This window comes from Myxine glutinosa, chromosome 1, assembly GCF_964187855.1.
Source record: "Myxine glutinosa chromosome 1, kmMyxGlut1.1, whole genome shotgun sequence".
Taxonomy (NCBI): domain Eukaryota; kingdom Metazoa; phylum Chordata; class Myxini; order Myxiniformes; family Myxinidae; genus Myxine; species Myxine glutinosa.
The window spans coordinates 442,291,218-442,310,709 of record NC_136261.1 but is presented as its reverse complement, the minus strand read 5'-3'; the positions used below and the strand labels follow the sequence as shown (position 1 = coordinate 442,310,709).

Below are 19,492 nucleotides of genomic sequence, written 5' to 3'. Positions count from 1 at the left end.
AGAGATGGAACGGCAGAAGGTGGAGTCATCAGTAAAAAGATAAAGATTTTCCAGAGAGTCAGAAAGATCACTGATGAAGATTAGAAAAAGCACAGGTCCCAGAACACTGCCTTGAGGAACTCCAACCTGGTCAGTAAAAGGAGATGAGAGAATTGATGAGAGAGATGAGAGAGATAAGAGGGAGGGGGTGAGTTCCCCTCTGTGTTCAAATGTATTCCTCCCATTAACAACGCATTGTCATTGATGTTGAGAAAAATGGTTAAGCAACTAGTTGTGTGGCCTTCCACGTTAAGACTTGTGCAACTGAGCTGCTTGGAGGCTTTCAACTGGTTTGGTGAACAACTCTCAGTTTGATCGGGATTACTTATAGGGATATGGACAGCTCCAAACTCCCCAAAGACAGATAATTTATCATAATGTGCCATTACATATTCACAATAACACAGACACTGCATTTGTGCTTTAAGGACCTCTCTTTATTGTGAAACCCTTCACAATCCAAGTTTCATGAAAAACATAAGCAGAAGTCTTCTTCTGATGATCAATTTTACAACAAGGGTGTTCTCCCCATATCGCACATGGCAATAAAACAATGACAACAGCAAAGATTGTGTAAAAATTCATGTTCAAACTGCCATGGAAAGATGCCATCTGAGCAAAACCAAAAAGGGACAAGCAAAACAACGAAATCAGATGGAAAACAAAATTCCTAAACACTGGTCACAATCAAAAAACTCAAATGGAACTTGACTGGATACATGGCAAGGACAGAAACAAGAATTACAAACTGGCAACCTCAGGAAGGCCCTGAAAGAAGCATGATGAGATGCAAGATCAGATTGAGAGATTAAGTTCTGTTATCATTTGAGTTTTTGGTTTCAATTTTTCAACAATGCTCCATTATGAGGATATTGAGAAATAAATTAATAAATTTTACATTATTTTTTATTTTCTTTAAACTTCGTTTGAGGACGCAGATGGGGTTAGAATTTTGAGATTCTCGTTATCTTCTGACACGTTTGCAGTCATTGTCGTGGACATTCTGGTGACAACCAGTCGTATGGCTTTCATCACGGGGTTCGGGGTGCTGGATGGTTATCAGGGGTTACAGATGGTACACTGAGGAGTTGTGCTTACAAGGTATATGCTCAAAGGGCTATCGTGAATGCGTACAGCTTTCTCCATACTGGTTCACTGAATACCTTTCCGACTGCTGAGGATCGCTTACAAGGGGGGCACGTACAAGCCAGTATGGGTAATGCTATGCGAATTTAACAAACCCTTTTCAGCAAACCTTTTGCCAACAATATTTGTTTAGTATTTCAGATTTCAGTTCTCATGCATGGATCTTCATATGTAATTTCAAATTGTTGTTTTGAGAGGAACCTTTATCACAAATCGAGCAGTTTTAAGGATGCTCTCCAGCATGGATCCTCTTATGTAATTTCAAATTGTCGTTTAGAGAGAAACCTTTATCACATATTGAGCATTTGTAAGGTTGCTCTCCTTCATTGATCCTCTTATGCAATTTCAAATCGCTGTTTTGAGAGAAACCTTTATCACATGGAGCATTTGTGGGGTCGTTCTCCTGTATGGATCCTCATATATGATTTCAAATAGCCTTTTTGAGAGAAACCGTTATCACATAGAGCATTTGAAAGGACGCATTTTTGTATGGATCCTCATATGTAATTTCAAACTGCCGCTATGAGAGAAACCTTTATCACAAATCGAGCATTTGTGAGGACCTTATCGAGCATCATCATATATCACATGTCGAGCATTTGTGAGGATTTTATACCGGTGTGCACCCAGGTTTAGAATAGGTACACCATATCCCTGCGTGTCATAAGAGGCGACTAAAAGTGGTTGGCGTCAGAAAGGGCAGCCAGCCATAAAACACTGCCTCGAAAATGGATCCATGACAATGACAATTTCATATGAGCAGGGTACAGCCCGAAGTAGCCCATGGGGGACCTCACTCCCTCTCGTCAAAATCAAGATGGGGAACCCGATCGAAGCAAGGTTGGAAATCAATCCATTTATGACAACGAAACGTCTGATGCCCCATGTGGAGATCTGTTTCTGAGGTTTGGGACATGGAATGTCAGGACAATGACAGGGACATCAGGAGAAGTGGTGGAAGTATTGGTCAGAAGAAGAGTGGACATACGTTGTGTGCAGGAGATGAGATGGAAGGGGAGTGGTGTGAGAATGGTGAAGGGCAGGCAGGGACAGAAATACAAGTTTGTGTGGCAAGGGTGCCCGGAAGGCGTGCATGGTGTTGGTGACCTGTTTTCTGAGGAGTTTGTAGACAGTGTGGTGAGTTTGACTAGAGTGAGTGAAAGGGTGATGATGGTGAGAATGATGATTGAAAAGCTCTTGGTGAATGTCATCACGGGATATGCTCCACAGGTCGGTCGGAGCGATTAAGAGAAGGTCATGTTCTGGTGTGCAATAGAGAAGCTGCTGGAAAAAGTAAAAGATGAGGAAGTTGTTGTGGTAGGAGGAGACCTAATGGACATGTAGGAAGGAGTATAGATGGTTTTGAGGGAGTTCATGGGGGTTACGGATATGGTGTGAGGAATGGAGAAGGTGAAAGGATTTTGGGGTTTGCTGATGGAGATGGTTTGTCGATTTGTAATACTCAGTCCCAGAAAGCGGATAACAAGCTTGTTACATACATGTCAGGTGTGTCGACGACAACCGTTGACGACCTGATGGTGCGTAGGCGAGACGGGCACCTCCGGGACACAAAGTTGATCCCGGGGGAGGAGGCTGTTTCACAGCACCAATTGGTTGTCTTCGACATAAGGGTGAAAGGTGCGAGGAGAGCTCGGCGGGTGAAGTACCAACCGAGAATGTAGGTGTGGAGGTTGAAAGAGGTGACAGTGAGGGAGGCATTAAAAGAGAGGCTGAGTATGGCAGGGGATGAAGTGGTTGAGCTTGAAAGTGGTTGGATGTCAATGAAAGATAGTCTGTTGGGAGCCTTTGGTGATGAATGTGGATGGGCTAAAGGACCACCAAGGCACTCAAAAACATGGTGGTGGGATGATGAAGTTGGAAAGAGGACTGACAAGAAGAGGAAGAAGTTCAAGGAGTGGCAGAGGGTGAAGGGTACGGGGGCAGAAAAGGCAGAGCATGAAAGTTATAAGGCAGCCAAGAAGGCTGAAAAAAAAAAGGTAGCAAAGGCACAGGAAGAATGCAGGAAAATGTTCGGAGAACGCTTCGTTAAGGAAGAGGGCCAGAGCGCGGTATTCAGGATTGCAAAGGAGATAGCGAAAGAGAGGTGCAATGTGATGGGGGCAAGTTGCTTGAAGGATGAAGTGGGGCAAATTGTTGTGGACCCCGATGGAATAGATATATGGAAATGCTGTTGAATGCAGAGAAAGAAGGAGACGGCAACATCGAGAGTAACCCAGTTTTAGGACCGGCAGAGAAGATAACTGAGAAGGAAGTTGCAGAAGCGATAAAAGCAATGAGGAGTAGAAAAGCAGGAGGAACGACGGGAGTTGTGGGAGATATGTTGAAGGCAGCAGCAAGTTGGAGTCTGAAGAGAATGACAGAGACCTGTAATCTGGTGGTGAAAGAAGGCTGCATTCCAGTGGATTGGGACCTGAGTCCCTGGTCCCTCTATACAAGGGGAAAGGTGACCCTCTGGACTGTGGCTCGTATCAAGCAATAAAGTTATTGGAGCATGGAATGAAGGTATTGGAAAGGGTGTTGGAGAGGATAAGGAAGAAAGAGAGGATTGACGAAATGCAGGTTGGATTTATGCCAGGAAGAGGAACAACAGACACGCTCTTTATTGTAAGGCAGTTGCAGGAGAAGTACATGGAGAAGAGGAAGAAGTTGTTTCTTGGGTTTGTTGATCTGGAGAAAGCATTCAATAGTGTTCCACACGAATTAGTGACATGGGCATTGAGGAAGTTAGGAGTAGAGGAATGGTTGATCAGAGTCGTGTTGGCAATGTACGAAAGAGCGCACACAGCTGTGAGGACGAAGGACGGGAACAGTGGTGAGTTTGAGGTGAAGGTGGGAGTGCATCAGGGGTCGGTACTAAGTCCACTACTATTTGTAGCTGTGATGGAGGTGCTGGCTCGGAATGTAAAGGAGGGTTTACCATGGGAGATGTTGTATGCAGATGATCTGGTGTTGATTGCGGAAAGTATGGATGGACTGAAGAAGATGAACAAATGGAAGGAATGTATGGAGACAAAAGGTCTGATGGTGAATATCGGGAAAACGAAGGTGATGGCAAGTGGTAAAGCATGTGGTGAAGTGGAAGGAACTGGGAAGTGGCTATGTGCTATGTGCAGGTAGGGCGTCAGAGTGCAATCCATTCAATGTACAATGTGCACTGAGAGTGGGTTCATCAAAAATGTAGTGGTCTGAGAAGGTCATTAACCAGTGTGGCAGCTACATAAAAGTGGAAGGTGTGCACAGAGGAAGCTGCTGATGGAGGAAATGTTGAGTTGGATCTTGGAGGCCGAAGGTGTGAAAACATTCCATTCCATGAAGCTGGAAGGTGTGAAAACATTTTGCTGCCCAGGAGACATGTTGAATGGAAAAGGTAGACCATACTTGGCAACGGTTGCCAGAGTGAGAAGTGCATGGAAGAAGTTTTGGGAACTGAGTGGCGTGCTGACGAGGAGGGGAGTATCGTTAAAGCTGAAGGGAACGGTGTATCCTGCCTGTGTGAGAAGTGTTATGATTTATGGGAGCGAAACATCGGTAATGAACGTAGAGCAGCAACAAAGGCTGGAAAGGGTGGAAATGCGAATGGTTTGGTGGATGTGTGGAGTATCGTTCAAAGAGAGGAAGCCAAATGATGAATTGTGAAAGATGATGGGAATAGAGCCTGTGATGGATCTTGTGAAGAGAACAGCTTGAGATGTTTTGGTCATGCATTGAGGAAGGATGAAAGTGAATGGTTGAGAAGAGTGATGGAAATGAATGTAGAAGGAAGTAGAGGACGGGGAAGACAGATAAAGACTTGGCTAAAGGAGCTGGAAGAAGAAATGCTGTCAAAGGTGTTAACAAGGGGAGATGCAGAAAATAGGGCAAAATGGAGAACATCGTCATGGGGCCTGCAATGCTAACTTCCGCTCTCACAGGGAAAATGACCTAAAATGCCTGTTGTTGTTGTTGAGCATTTGTGCAGACGCTCTCCTGTATGGATCCTCATATGTAATTTCAAACTGCCGCTATGAGAGAAACATTTTTCACACATTGAGCATTTGAGTGGTCGCTCTCCTGTATGGATCCTCATATGTAATTTAAAACTGCTGCAATGAGAGAAACCTTTGTCACATATCGAGCATTTGTGGGGTCGCTCTCCTGAATGGATCCTCAAATGTGATTTCAAACTGCCACTATGGGAGAAACCTTTATCACATATTGAGCATTTGTGGGGTTGCTCTCCTGTATGGATCCTCATGTGTAATTTCAAATTGCCGCTATGAGAGAAACCTTTATCACATATCGAGCACTTGTGGGGATGCTCTCCTGTATGGATCCTCATATGTAATTTAAAATGGACTTTTTGAGAGAAACCTTTACCACATATCGTGCATTTGAAAGGACGCTCTCCTGTATGGATCCTCATATGTAATTTCAAATTGCCTTTTTGAGAGAAACCTTTATCACATATCGAGCATTTGTGAGGACGTTTTCCTGTATGGATCCTCACATGTGTATTCAAACTGATGTTGTGAGAGAAACCTTTGTCACATATCGAGCATTTGTAAGGTCGCTCTCCTGAATGGATCCTCATATGTGATTTCAAATGGCCTTTATCAGAGAAACCTTTGTCACATATAGAGCATTTGTAAGGTCGCTTTCCTGTATGGATCCTCATATGTAATTTCAAATCGCCTTTTAGAGAGAAACCTTCATCACATATCGAGAATTTGTGAGGTCACCCTCCTGTATGGATCCTCATATGTGATTTCAAATTGCCTTTTTGAGAGAAACCTTCATCACAGATAGAGCACTTGTGAGGGTGTTTTCCAGTGTGGATCCTCATATGTATTTTGATGTTACTCATTGAAGCAAAATCCATTCTGCACACACGACACTTATAACGTATTTGCCATTCAAGAGCCTTTTTGAGTTTGTTTAATTTAATATTAATCTTGGTGTTGCGAAGCCCAGACATGCACCTGTATGTTATAGGAAGTGAGTCTTGATCTCGTGATTGTTTCTTCAAAAATGCTTTCTTCCTCACTGTCAAGCTGTGACTGGACCTTATTTGGCCCATATTACTTCTTGATTGTTCTGCAGAAACAAAGAACACAACATTCTTCTTTTTTATCAAAATCAAAATGAAAAATATTTCACTCTTTTCCAAAAATTATATATTTTCTCAACACAAAATATTGTATGTTAATTAATTTTTACATTTCCACTTGCCAGCTGCTAAGCAGGATGCACTTCCGTTTGTCATGTGAATATCATCTGAACCTTCCTTTGCAGAAGCACATTTTGAATCTTCTGTGACAGATGAATCATTGTGCTGTCTGCCTCCCACATTTACAGGATCGACATCACCTGCATGCAAATCAGCGTCAGTCTTTGGCAAGTCAATGAGATTATGAACCATCTCGAGAGTTCATAGAACATATTACTTCATGGAATGTGTACTTCATTTTAAATATGATAATGAAGTTAAAGATTGTTAAAAAGAAAAATTCTGTATGTTAAGCACTATTAAAGCAGTATTCGACATCACCCTTATTCACCACCCTATTTGACATGTTCAAGTACTGCTAAACTGTAGGTTATTGGAAGTAACAGGAAGGTGATTTGTGTTCAACGGTGTTCATGTATTTAATTCAATTTGAACTAGAAACACAGGTAATGCTTCTGGCCTTCGGCTGCAGAGGCATAAAAATACTAGAACGACACTGACTTCACGAGGTCGACAGATATGCCTCCGCCCACAAAATTACATCATTATAATACTTGTACCAAGTTTGCTTTAAATCCATTCAGCTGTTCTCAAGTTATCACATTTTTACCTGACATGACATCTGACCTTGGATCTGTGGAATTATAAAGGACATTAGGCGATTTATTGCCAAAATAGTTAAATTGCATTTCAATTTGAATTCCTAAAATGTGTTCTCAAAGCATGCAGTCTGAGCAAGGGAATGCATATGGAACCAAGACGGCAATCAGTTATCTGTAAAATGACCATTGTCACCTCCGTGAAAGGTCCAGAGGTAAAATGTTGACTTTGCATGGGGTTGGTATGCAGTACTCAATTAGTGAGGCTGTACAGGTCAAAAGGATTGACCTTTAACAACTTCTGAGTCACTCCATGATGACAAACAGATACTCCTAGTGCCTGGAAGACTGCCTTTGCCAAAAAGATTGACCTGAACAAGTTTTTGTGAGTGACCCTGGATCTCAAGTAAACAACATCAAAGGAGACGGGGCTTATTTAAGGGGATTGCACAAAGGGCGATACAGAGAAAATCATATTGCCTGTGGAGACGCGTCGTTCTGTGCTTTATGTGCTTCCTGTGCCTGGAAGTCTAAATGTTCAAGTGTGTAGAATTGGTTTTCTCTCCATACGATGCTTGAATAAATCTCAGTGGAACTTAGTTGAAGCCGTCTTGATTCTCATTTGAGAGGTCCTCCCTGAAAGGTGTTGGAAGACAGCTTCTTCTTCATCATTCTACAACAATTTGGTGGCCCGTACGAATTGCAAGCTGGACAAGATTGACAGACAGACAGCCTAAACTCGAAGTGATCAAGGTAAGCATGAATGCACTCCTGTCTTTTGTCAACCTTGGCAGCACGATGCAAAAATAACCTGCCGATTCATTCTTTCATCATGTGTCCTCTGCGTGTTTAGATGTCAGGAATAATACGTAATGATGCATCAAAAAAAAAAATAGAGTAAAAACAAAAGAGAGGAAAATATATATTTAAAGGTTGGTGAGTAATCCTGATTCAGAAGAACTCTGGAATTGATTCAGAAAATTATGGAGTCGACTCAACGGGAGATTCGGGAAGGTGACGCAAGTACTCGTGGAGATCCACTGAGCTTCATTGTGTGCAATATGTTGATTGGCCGGCCTGGAGTTATGTTGTATTATAAGGTTGGATAAAGTGTACATTCAGATGGGATGACGTATACGTTTTTAGAGGTGACGTTCTGGTATTCTGCTGACACCCTCTTGCTTCTGGCATTTGCTATAGAGTCAATATACAAGACAAATACAGACACAAGACAAATACAGAAAGAAAATGGCCGATAGTCAAGTGATCACATATGACATCCGGTCCAATTGAAATTTTCGAAAAAAATAAAATATAAACGATTTATTTGGGAAAAAATTGATTTTATATGCTAGCTGATGAAATTGAGAGTGTATTGTATGTAAAAATAACTTCCGTCGGTACAAACTTTCATTATTTGCGGCGGGAGACGAATAAATTTAGCGGCAGTATCTGAGGCGGTGTAGCAGCGAATGGTTTCATTGAAGGTGTTCGAAGAACCCTAAATTTATCTTAGAGATTGGAAAAACACATACAAACAAATTTGGCTAACGTCATTTATTTAAGCTCTTAAGCAATTGCATGAAAAGCGAGTTTTTAAATTGAAAATAAGCTTTGCACCGAATGATCTTTTGACCAATCAAGGACCATGACCTTTGCACATGGCTGTTAGGATTGTGTCAACTTTTCAGCTGTTCTGCCTACCCTCCCCCCCCCCCCCACCAACCCCACCCTTCGTTTGAAAGCGCATCGAGTGAACGGAGGCCGAATGATTAAAAACGCGCCGTGGACTCAGCATACAAACCCGCTCACGATCGACGCGCCGCGTTCAGCGTGATCGGATTGATCGGCCGAGATGCTGAACCGCACGCCCATGGCTGGCTCAATAGCGTCGTGGGCTGTTGACGCGGCCCTGCGAGTGTCCGTTTCGATCAACCACAGGCGATCGTGTGGCGATAAAACAAAAATTTTGATTATAGATTGTAAAATGGGGTTCATAAGAACGTATTCGTTTGTGTCAACATTGACACAGTTAAAAAAAATATTTTTGTTACGAAGTAAAATGTACACAGCTGCGACATTGATAGGACGGTGTATAGGTAGGAAAGAAAATCAGGAATTGAAAATCGCATGTGTGTGTGGTGACGTCATAAGATTCCTTGAGATCGAGTCGATTTTCGTGGATTTTGCCGTAAAATGCATTGAACAATTAAGAAATTTTACAAATAGATTGATTTATCGTATAGAGTCAAATGTGCCCGTTCAAATGCATATTTTGAAAATTAAAATTTGATCAATAAAAAAATGACGACTGTTCACAGTGGTGATGTCTGAGCGATATAAAAAGGCCAATCAGTTTTGTATTTTTATACTCGTTGCATTAAAACCACTCGTGGTCCCCCGTGGCCAGGGTGCAACTTACCTGACAGGAGTAAATTCCCTGTCAGTGCATCATGGGGTCTTACTCCTATTGAGAGGAGTGGTGCTATTGTATGACCATGCATTGTGGCCCTTTGGGGTCATGATGCATGCGTTTGAATGACCATGTGCTTCAGCCTTGGGGTTGAGGTGCATGTGTAATGTTATTGGGACAGCCTTGTTGACGTTGTGCCTTGGCCATGGGGTCAAGGTGCACGTCCAAGGCTGTTAAAATGTTTGACTTTTTACCTTTTTTCATTGTAAAAAAGGCAGGCCCTAGTGCGGGCCATAAAAGCACCTCTGAAAAGAGGAGTTGCGTGTCATTTGCTGCATTAAGCAGCAGAGGCGTTCCAAGATGCAAAATGCTTTTCAAATGCAAATGAATTCCACATCATGTTGATGTTTTTTTGTTCTTCATCTCCTTTTCTTCTTCACTACGCCACTGTCTGCCTCCGCTCATTACCCCATTGATTTTTTTTCCACTCTTTCTTGGTTTTCCTTCTTTTCTCTGTCCCATTCTCATTAATCTTTCTCCTTCCCATTCACACCTTACCCCTCATCTCTGCCCCTTCTACCCATCTTTCCCCCTCCTCTCTCTCCTTAATCTTTCCATTTTTCTCCTATCTCTCCCTCTCCGTCTGCTCCTCCCCTCTGTTTTCCTTCTCCATGCCCATTTTCTTTTATCTCTCCCTTCATTTTTACTATCATTCCATCTTTCTCCATTTTCCTTCCTCCCATACCTCCTCCTCCTCCTCCTCCTCCACAGTCCCATCCCCTCTCGTCCCTCGCCTCACCCCTGTTTCTCCCACCCCATCCCATCTCCTCTCCCACCCCACCCCTCTCCCCTCCCTGTAACCTGTGTTACCTGTGTTGTTGTACCTGTTACCTGTCTCTTTTTCTGTCCTCCTCCTCCCTTCCTTCTATCCTTCTCCATTCCTTCTCTTGCCCCACCCCTCATTTTCCCTTGCCTCATCCCTTCACCCCATCCCATCCCTTCTCACCTTGTTCTGCCTTTCTTTCTTTTCCTGTCTCTCCCCTTCTATCTTTTTTAGTTCTCTGTTTCTCTGTTCTCTTCACATTCACCAATTTTTTTTCTCTATCTGTCTCTCTTCCTCTCTTCCCCTCTTCTTCCTGATTCCTTCTCCCCCCTCCCCTCAAACCCTTACTGTAACTGTTACGTGCTCCTCCCCGTCCCCCGGGTCACAGTGTACCTCCAAGCCCCGAGAGGAGTCAAGGCAGAAAAATGTGTTATTCTGTGTCAAAAATCAATGGTGAAACCACACCAATTGTTACCAGCAAACAAATATTGTATTAAAATCACACAAGAATAACAGTACAACAATAATAGGAATCAAGAGTACAATCAATATATATCCTATGATGGTACCATCAGTTGCGTAATATTTAACTCACTGTGCTCCAAGTGTGTGAACCAAGAACATTCCCAATGTCCTTCCCTGGCTTCAAGCCAAAGTTCATTCCGGTTTCAAGCCAACATCGATCCCGGCTTCAAGCCAAAGTTGATCTGCTCCAGCGATCGTCAGAACGATGTCTAATCGACCAGAATCCCGTTCTGATGACAATCACAGTCACGCGGCCAAAGCTGCGTAAAGGCGCCCTCAAGGCGACTGGGAAATCCAAAGGCGCCCTCCAGGCGACTGGGAAATCACACCCTCAGGTATGGATGTTTCACAGTACCAAATCGGCGAACCTCAGGTTTGCCTTCAAAATCCACCTTACACACACGCGCACCAGATAAACGTCTGAATGCGGTGAAAGCGGTTGAAGCGAAGCAAAGAAAACTTGCTCGACGCGCAAAGCGTGTGAGTCAAAATGGCCGATGGCCCGTTCGAGGCGGAACGGCACTCAAAGAACGATCCTCTTCGGAATCGATCGCAAAACCTGACACGCAGGTTGATCAGTCACAGCGATAACAACTGTCGCAGGAATCCCTTTCCTGGGAAACCTGAAAGTTCACTAGCGACTCTCGTTCGACAACGTTCGCTCAGGACCTTGAAGCAACCAACTTCTTCCTCGACTTCACTTGCTCTGCCTTCTTTTTCCTCTCCTCTTCGTCATCGTCTGGCTCAGGTTTCATTTCAAACATAAATTTTTTTAACCTTCTGAACACAATAATATCTATTTCCCTCAAACGACAACAATAATAATAAATGGAATCAAAAATGTTTACAGTGGATGAAAACCACAACGGAAGTGACGAATCCATAACAGTAACCCCCATTGGCATGTTGTTGGCATATGGGCATGACAATTGCAATGTTTATTGACTTTGCTAATTTTTCCGTTTTTCTCCTACCTCCACTAATATCTCACATCTTCTTTTCTCTTTCTTTATCTCTATCTTTCTCTCTTTCAGTCTCATTGCCACTCTTTCTCTCCTGCTTTCCATCTATCCTTTTCTCTCCCTCCCTTTGCGAGATGAGGATTAATTGATATTATTGATATTAATTGATATTAATTGACATATTACGATTAATTGATATGCCAATGAATACAGTTTGTGTATTTTTTCCCTTTTCCGTTTTCCACGGTTACAGCTCATAAAGAAAGAGTTGATTTACACATAATGATTTTGTCACGTGGATGTGATAACAAATGTATAATGCTTATAAAGGAAATGTTTGTTTTTAAATGGATACATATTGTCATACATGTATGATTAAAATGATCAACATGATTAAAGGGTATGAATGGTACCACAAGGCTTTCCTGTGTTTGGTGATTGCACTGGTGTAAAGAAGAGCATTCAAGCCCTGTAGGATCAGATGAGGATTACAAGCAATAGAGGATAATATTTGCTGGAAGAGTAATTGCACAGGGAAATGGATTAGAGTGGAAAACAGAAGTTGAATTGCAGGACAACTATAAATTTCAATAATAATTTGAGCATGGTTGGATTAAAATTGTCAATAATTTTGATTGTTTATGCTTTTTGGCAAACCATTTTGAGATGGTTTACAACATTTTAAATGTCAAGAGGTTTGAGTACCATTAAAATTGGGAATTTTTTTTTCCAATAGACTGTCTCATTATCTGTCTGATCAATTTTGTCTGACTGCCTCACAAATGAAGGATAAATTGTCTTAATTGGCTGAAGATGTTGGATTTTGTGATGGAATAGCCTGGTACAATTGAAAACATGTCAGATATGAGCCTGGGACAGAAAAAGTGATTAGTCAGTTTTCATGAGGTGTATGTTAGGGGTGACAACCAATGATCATAGATCTCAGTGAACGGATGAAGCTATTCTGACAACATTGGAAAAGGGCTTATGCATGGAGTCATTTAAGTGATGGATTTAATTTATTGATTCATGATGATTAATTGATTCATTGATTTGTAAGTGAATTCTTAAGAAAGAAGCTTTGACATGTTTGTGGGACATCATCAATGTGAAGATACCTTGAAAAATGAGCAAGGTGGTAAGTTGAGAAAAGCAAAGGAAGGGTCCAAATATATGCATAATACATATGTGCTTAACATCTGGTGTGACTAACAGGGAACCAATGCTCACCCGCACCTCCGACAACGACTAGGTCTCCGTTGTTGCAGACCCCAAACGAGGATTGGCCTCAGCAGATTACATTCTCATATAAAACCTATAATTAGACCAAGATGAGTGAATGGCTGTGCTTCCTGTGGCTGCAAAATCTTTGAAGCAAGAATGATTCATTTTTTGCTTATTCGCAATAAGCAAATTGATTAAATGCCGAAATTGGGGAATTTTGGGAATATTAAATTAAAAGACCCAGGATTGGAGTTAATGCTGTAAGCCTTACATTTGCCGATTATCAATATGGGTTTAGGGAACATCTCGGGAAACAGAATTTTTTGAATTTACAAAATTTGGAACAATTGGCTTACGATTTTTTTGGGAACCAAGTGACGAGAGTCACATGATGATCAGGTTGGAATTTCGGACTATTGTTTTTGGACAATTGATATGCCAGTGGTTGACTGGCATGTGAAGGGGTGTTTTGTCAAATTTGGATAAGTTATTGTGGGAGACAAAAGGGTGATTTCAAGGTGGACATTGTAGGGGCTTTCTAAAAAAAAATTGTCTGTTTGTGTATCTGCGTTTCTAATAAACGAATAAGGGACAGACTTTATGAAATTGTCACTGACCTTGATATGAAAATAATGGTTCCGACACAAACAAGTATACATAATGCATGAGTTTGTGTATTTTTTAAAATTTTTTTCAAAAGATTGCTGAAAATGACAGCATACCTGTTTGGAAATAAATAACATAATGTGGATGGAATCGAATATCCATAAAATAAAAGACATAAATTGATTATAAAGGTTATCTCTTTTGAAAAGGCAGATGGAATGCCAAGATTTTTTGATGTGCTGAGTTACAAGCAGCCATTAATTACTAGTAGGAAATTGTGAGTAACGTTGGGATTCCATTTTTGATAATGCTTATATGAGGATACAAAGCTATTTATGGATATGTAGGGGAAGTAGTGGGGGAGACTCAAGACTCCAATGACCGGACACAGGTTTTACAAAAGGTCTGGTTTATTAACTGGTTATTCACTTCATTCCATTACCAAATAATACCGCTTAATTCAATGGACCAGGTTAACTCTTTTCGCATGGTCCTTCTCGTTCGGCCGATGTTCCTCCGCCACTCCCATCGGGCAGAGGGTCTGATGATGAGTGCTCGTCCGTTCCGTCGGTCAGAGCTTCTGGTGACCAGTCTCCTTGACTCAACGTTTGCGCTGGTTTATATGGACAAACTGGACTTAATCCCCTGTCCGCTGAATGTTAATCCTTTCTCCGCTAATGCCCCGAGGTCATGCATGCACCAAGTCCTGGCATCAGCTCGCTCCCCTCCTGCTGTGAGTTCCGTTTACCAAACGATAGGGGGGTGCTCCAGCCAGGGGCTGTGACCAGGTGGACAAGAGATTACCATGTGCGTGCAAATTCTTGGCATCCATTTACGAAATCGTTACCAGTCTTTACTCAATAAGTTACACTGAGTTACACTTCCACAATTCCCTCATCTTTTTGTTTTTGTTTATATTAACCATTAATCTAAACATCAATATAAGTAAACAGTCAATCACTACAAGTAAACATCATTACAAGTATAAGTAAATAATCAATCACTGCAAGTAAACATCATTACGAGTATAAGTAAATAATCATAACTTTGGTAATCAAATTCCCTTAGGCATACACAGTCATCCTGCAAGAATCACAAAACATTTCGTTGGTCATTGACTCCTTCCATATTGTTCAATCTATTGCATTTGCATCACAAATATATTTTCAAAACAACACTTCACCATCACCAAGATACAACAATTTCACTTCATTTTCAAGTTTTGTAAAGCATCTGCACCATCTGGCAAAAACGTTTGCCTCCACACAAATGTTGACTTTGTTTGAAAGGAAGGGCTGATCACTTGTGTTTGAATTCAGGTATGAAACATTTTCTCCTAATGTCTTCATAGCTCCTGCACTACTTCGTGTAGGATTTCGCTGTTGTGGTAACATTGCGGAGTCATAGACTGACCCTGCTCTCCTTGTAGCATTCTTGCCACTTTTTTTTCTGTAAACCATTGTAATTCCTGAACAAGGCCTTCACCCAGTTGTAGTCGACTTGCCTCCTCCCTCATTGTGAGTGGGCAGCAAGTATTGGTGTGACGTTGATTGGCCAGCAAGATGTGGAACAGGGATGCCGGATGCATCCACAATGATGTTGGGACCATGGTGTTCAGGTCATCCATGGTCCATACCAGGAGTGGCCCGCAGAATCGCGCACAGCTGTTGTGAAAAGGCACAGCCATTGGTTTGCAGCTCCATGCTGGCTCCCCGGAAGTTGGTGAAGTAATAACATATGTCCCCGCATTTCACAGAGGTTGCGGGTAAAATGTCGTTGTCCTGCAACTTCTGATGTGATGAATGTTCGAAGCCTTCGAACAAGAGTAAGTGATCGCCTTTCTTTCATATGTTGCAGTGTGATCCAGGCAAATGGTCACATAAATTTCCTTGGTGAAGGTAAGCATTCATCTCCAAGTTACACGGGAGAATGTCTTCATCATTCTTTGAGAAAGAGGGTGTATGCCATGATTAACTTCATTTTTTAGCCACAAATTTTCTTTCTCGAACTTCTTCCCAATTCCGTTAGCACTTCCTTCAAAATGTGATCTCCTCTTATCCTTATGCTCAGTCACATCTGAATCTGCTTTCCGCACACACTGAATCAGATAGGGTACATCTTACCATGAAATCAGCATAATCATGTATATCTTCCGACAGTTTCACATTCAACAATTTGTTGTTTTCCCTTACAACATTCAAAAAGTTATACTCATTTATATGCGTCACACAAATAATATTCAATCAGGTATGTATTTCACTACTAAACTAAGAATAGCATCCACAATTGCTTTCAGGTTAATATAGTTCAAAAATTAGCTTGTGCAGGTATTTTAGCACTACTCTAAGAAAATAAATTGTATATGAATACAATCACAAACAGGAATACCTAATTCCCAACAACAATTTTCCCAAACCAACAAATTAAGCATAATGTATTATTACCATAATTCCTCTCCACTTTTTCTTTTCCCTCTTTTTTTTTTTTTTTTTTTTTTTTTTCTAACAGTGTGTCACTCGTGGTGATATGAGTTCACTGATATTGTAATTGACACAACTCATAACATTGTCGTTATGCCATTATCTTAATTCTACTGTATTCACTATTCATTTGCAACATCACTTGATTCATTCTTTTAATCTCGGTATTATTCATATCATCATAACAATCTTTCTATTTTAGGTCCATATTTGTTTCTATACTTATCAACCTCCTACGGTTTATCAATTTGTTCCAAAACACTGCAACCAAAGGTTTTAACCAAAGCTCTACCAAACTATTTCCAATTTGAACTCCAAATGCTAATTAAACAACAATTCAAAGAATTAACTTCAATGGGTCAACAAACTCATTTTATAAACAGATCTAATTTTCCCATCCAATAATTTTCCTTGCCAAATGTCATATTGCAACACTTTAATAAACCTTCGAAAAATGTCTCCCAAATCAATAAATTCCCTTTTTCTTCCCAAATACTCATCTGTAAATTACATATTCAATTACAGTTTCTCCCAATTTGTTCGGTCTAAATGGCCACCGAAGTGGCTGCCAACATGCAGTACCGTTTTTATCTACCAAGCAAGTATTCGTCCACATAAGGCCTCTACCAAAATGTTGTTTGTAAAACAACAAATCTGGGATTTCTGATTACATGGATGCACACTCTCAGGACATTTCAGGCTGCTTGTTAACAATCCACTACGATAAATTAATTCCTTTACCCACAATCAAATAATTAGTACAAATTGAGGATATTCTCCCTATCACATTCATTTATAGATTCATTATGTTGGATCTAAATTTTCTCCCACTGCTGCAAGGAAGAACAATAGCTCTTATAAGTCTTTGTAATATCTCACTTCATTTACCCAGCATCAAAGAATTTATTTACTCTCCATTCCCATCTGTTAACCAGTGACTTTGTTTGAACTCCAAAACTTAATTTGATGAATCCCATGTGTACAGCTACCACTTATTGAAACCCCTACTTTTGTAGAAAATATCCAAGTAAGTGTTTTTTTTTTTACACCCCCTTAACTGTTGCTCATCCATTTCTATGCACCCAGTGAGTACTACTGACACCAGTATGCCAATACAGGTGTGCGAAATTAACAAATATGTTGCAGGTACACGTGACATCGCGTTCTGAGTATAAATAACGTAACAGCGCGTTCATGGCTGCCCCTTGGTTTAAGATTCACAATGCATTCCGTTTTAAAACTCACAATAGTTCCAACCAGCAAGATATTCTTTACTATTTTCCCATATCATCTATGCCTAATACACAACCATACATGCAGCACAATTTATATGCTGATAAAATTCAAGACTTCTCCCAAATTTGGATAATTTTGTACTCCCTCATTTCTTTTTATGAAGCTCATATCCATAAATAGATGTTATTCTCATATAAATTCTATCAAAAATGGAATCCCAAAATTACTCACAATTTTACTATTAATTAATGGCTGCTCATAACCCAGCACATCAAATCTTTATATTCCATCTCCCTTGACAAAAGAGATAATGTTCATAATCAAATTATATTTCTATTTTATTTTACAGATTCTCTGCATATTCAATCCCATCCACATAAAACTATCCATTTCCAGACAGGCACACTGTCGGTGTCAACAATCTTGTAAGATTGATACACAAAACAATAAAAAACACTAACATTGACACACAAAAATACACACACACATGCATTATGCGTATTTGTTTGCATTGGAACTATTATTTACAGATCAAGATGGGTGTCAATTTTATTTCAATTTCATAAAATTTGTCCTTCAATTTTAGAAATGCTAATACACAAATGGACAAAAAAGTTTATTCTTAGAAAACCCCTATGATGTCACATTGAAATTACCCTTTCAGTTCCTACAATAATTATTTATCCAAATTTGACTACACACCCATTTACATGTCAGTCGACCACTGACTTATCAATCATGCGGAACACTAGTCCGAAATTCCCACCTGATCATCATGTGACCCTTGTCACTTGGTTTCAAAAATTTGCAAAGCAATTGTTCCAACTTTGTAAATTTAAAATTGTGTGCCCAACATAAAAGATCCAATTTCGGCATGTGATCAATTAATTATTAAATTGTTAACAAGAAAAAAGAAAAAATGAATCATTCTTGCTCTGAAAACTTTTCAGACACAAGAATCATCGACAGTTATTCATGTTTGTCCAGTAATCGAATCTGTTGAGGCCAATCATCATTTGGGATTTGTAGCAATGAAGGCCTAATCATTGTCTGAGGTACCGGTAAGCACTGGTACCCTTGATCTTGGTTTGCCCCATGAACTTGTCTTCCTGTTGACATACGGACATCTTCTTCTCCAATGTCCCATCTTTCCACACTCGAAACACCGGTTTCTGTCGTTGCCTGATCTGTGCACCTGTGCACTTGTATTGCTGGGCTGCATCTCTACATCCCTGAGTTGCCACTGCAATCTCTCGTTATCTCCTGAAACACGAAAAAATTCTCTGTACCGTCCTTTTTGGGGAGACAACTGGAAATCAGATGGGACAACTGTCACTTTCATTCCTAATTTCGAGGGCAGTTGTGCATTTGTCTCCTCCACTGTATCCTGTATCCTTTTTATTTTAAGTTCTAGATCCGTTATCCGTTCTTGCTGTTCCCGTTGTCTGGATTCACCATCCCAAAGATGGAATGCAAGCCAGTCTACCATTAGATTCTGTCTCTTCCTGGCTTTCAATCTTTGTTCCAATCTTTCAAATCGACTTCGCTCAAATGTACCATCTCTTGGAAACTCCTCATCATGTCCCTTTGTCCACAAATACCAATTCTCGACCTGCCTTATAGCTTCGGCACCATAACGGTCGTACATATGATGTGCACAAGTACCTTTTTGTGGAATCTCTGGTTGTCCTTGTGTATTCTTGCAGGCTCCATTTCCCATTCTGCCTTTTATCAAAGTAGCGTTGGATGTGTTGTAGCTTGTTCCAGGTTCCTCTAAAGCTTCACTCGTACCTCCAGGAAGGATCTCTCCACCTGTTCACATGGTGATTTCCAGAGAGTCTCCCTCAGTTGTGGCTTTTGCACAATCCAATCTCACAGATCAGTATTTGCAGATGAGCCGGAGGGTCAGTATGAAATGGGTGAATCCTCAGGTGTCCGCTCTGTTGACGGGGAAATCACACAATGGTAACCGCACATATATATCTGTATATAAACTCACCACCTTGCTCAATTTTCCCAGGTTGTCTCCACATTGATAATATCTCGCAAAGATATCAAAGCTTCTTTCTTGAGACCGCATTTTCATCAATCAAACAATCAATATATTCAATTCAATTTATTCAGTTCAATTTATTCAGTTAAATTTATTCAATTAAATTCAATCAATTAGATTCAATCAATCAAGAATATCCAATCATATCATTCAACTTCT

At 40.7% G+C, this 19,492-nt stretch overlaps 2 protein-coding genes and 1 long non-coding RNA gene across 7 annotated transcripts in view; 2 read left to right on the top strand and 1 right to left on the bottom strand.

Annotated features, from left to right (window-relative positions):
- LOC137418230 (E3 ubiquitin/ISG15 ligase TRIM25-like) overlaps nt 1-19,492 on the top strand; it is a 1,962,167-nt gene that overhangs the window by 1,012,724 nt on the left and 929,951 nt on the right. The gene's annotated exons all lie outside the window — the stretch shown is intronic.
- LOC137418310 (E3 ubiquitin/ISG15 ligase TRIM25-like) overlaps nt 1-19,492 on the top strand; it is a 237,000-nt gene that overhangs the window by 59,645 nt on the left and 157,863 nt on the right. The gene's annotated exons all lie outside the window — the stretch shown is intronic.
- LOC137418609 (uncharacterized) lies at nt 455-8,889 on the bottom strand. 2 transcript variants are annotated; one of them, XR_010982674.2, is made up of 4 exons: nt 8,816-8,889; nt 6,415-6,552; nt 6,165-6,279; nt 455-651 (listed from the first exon to the last, which is right to left on the bottom strand). It is a non-coding gene; the product is annotated as an uncharacterized LOC137418609 (long non-coding RNA). The 2 variants fall into 2 exon arrangements; XR_013621969.1 differs by having other exon boundaries at nt 8,796-8,844.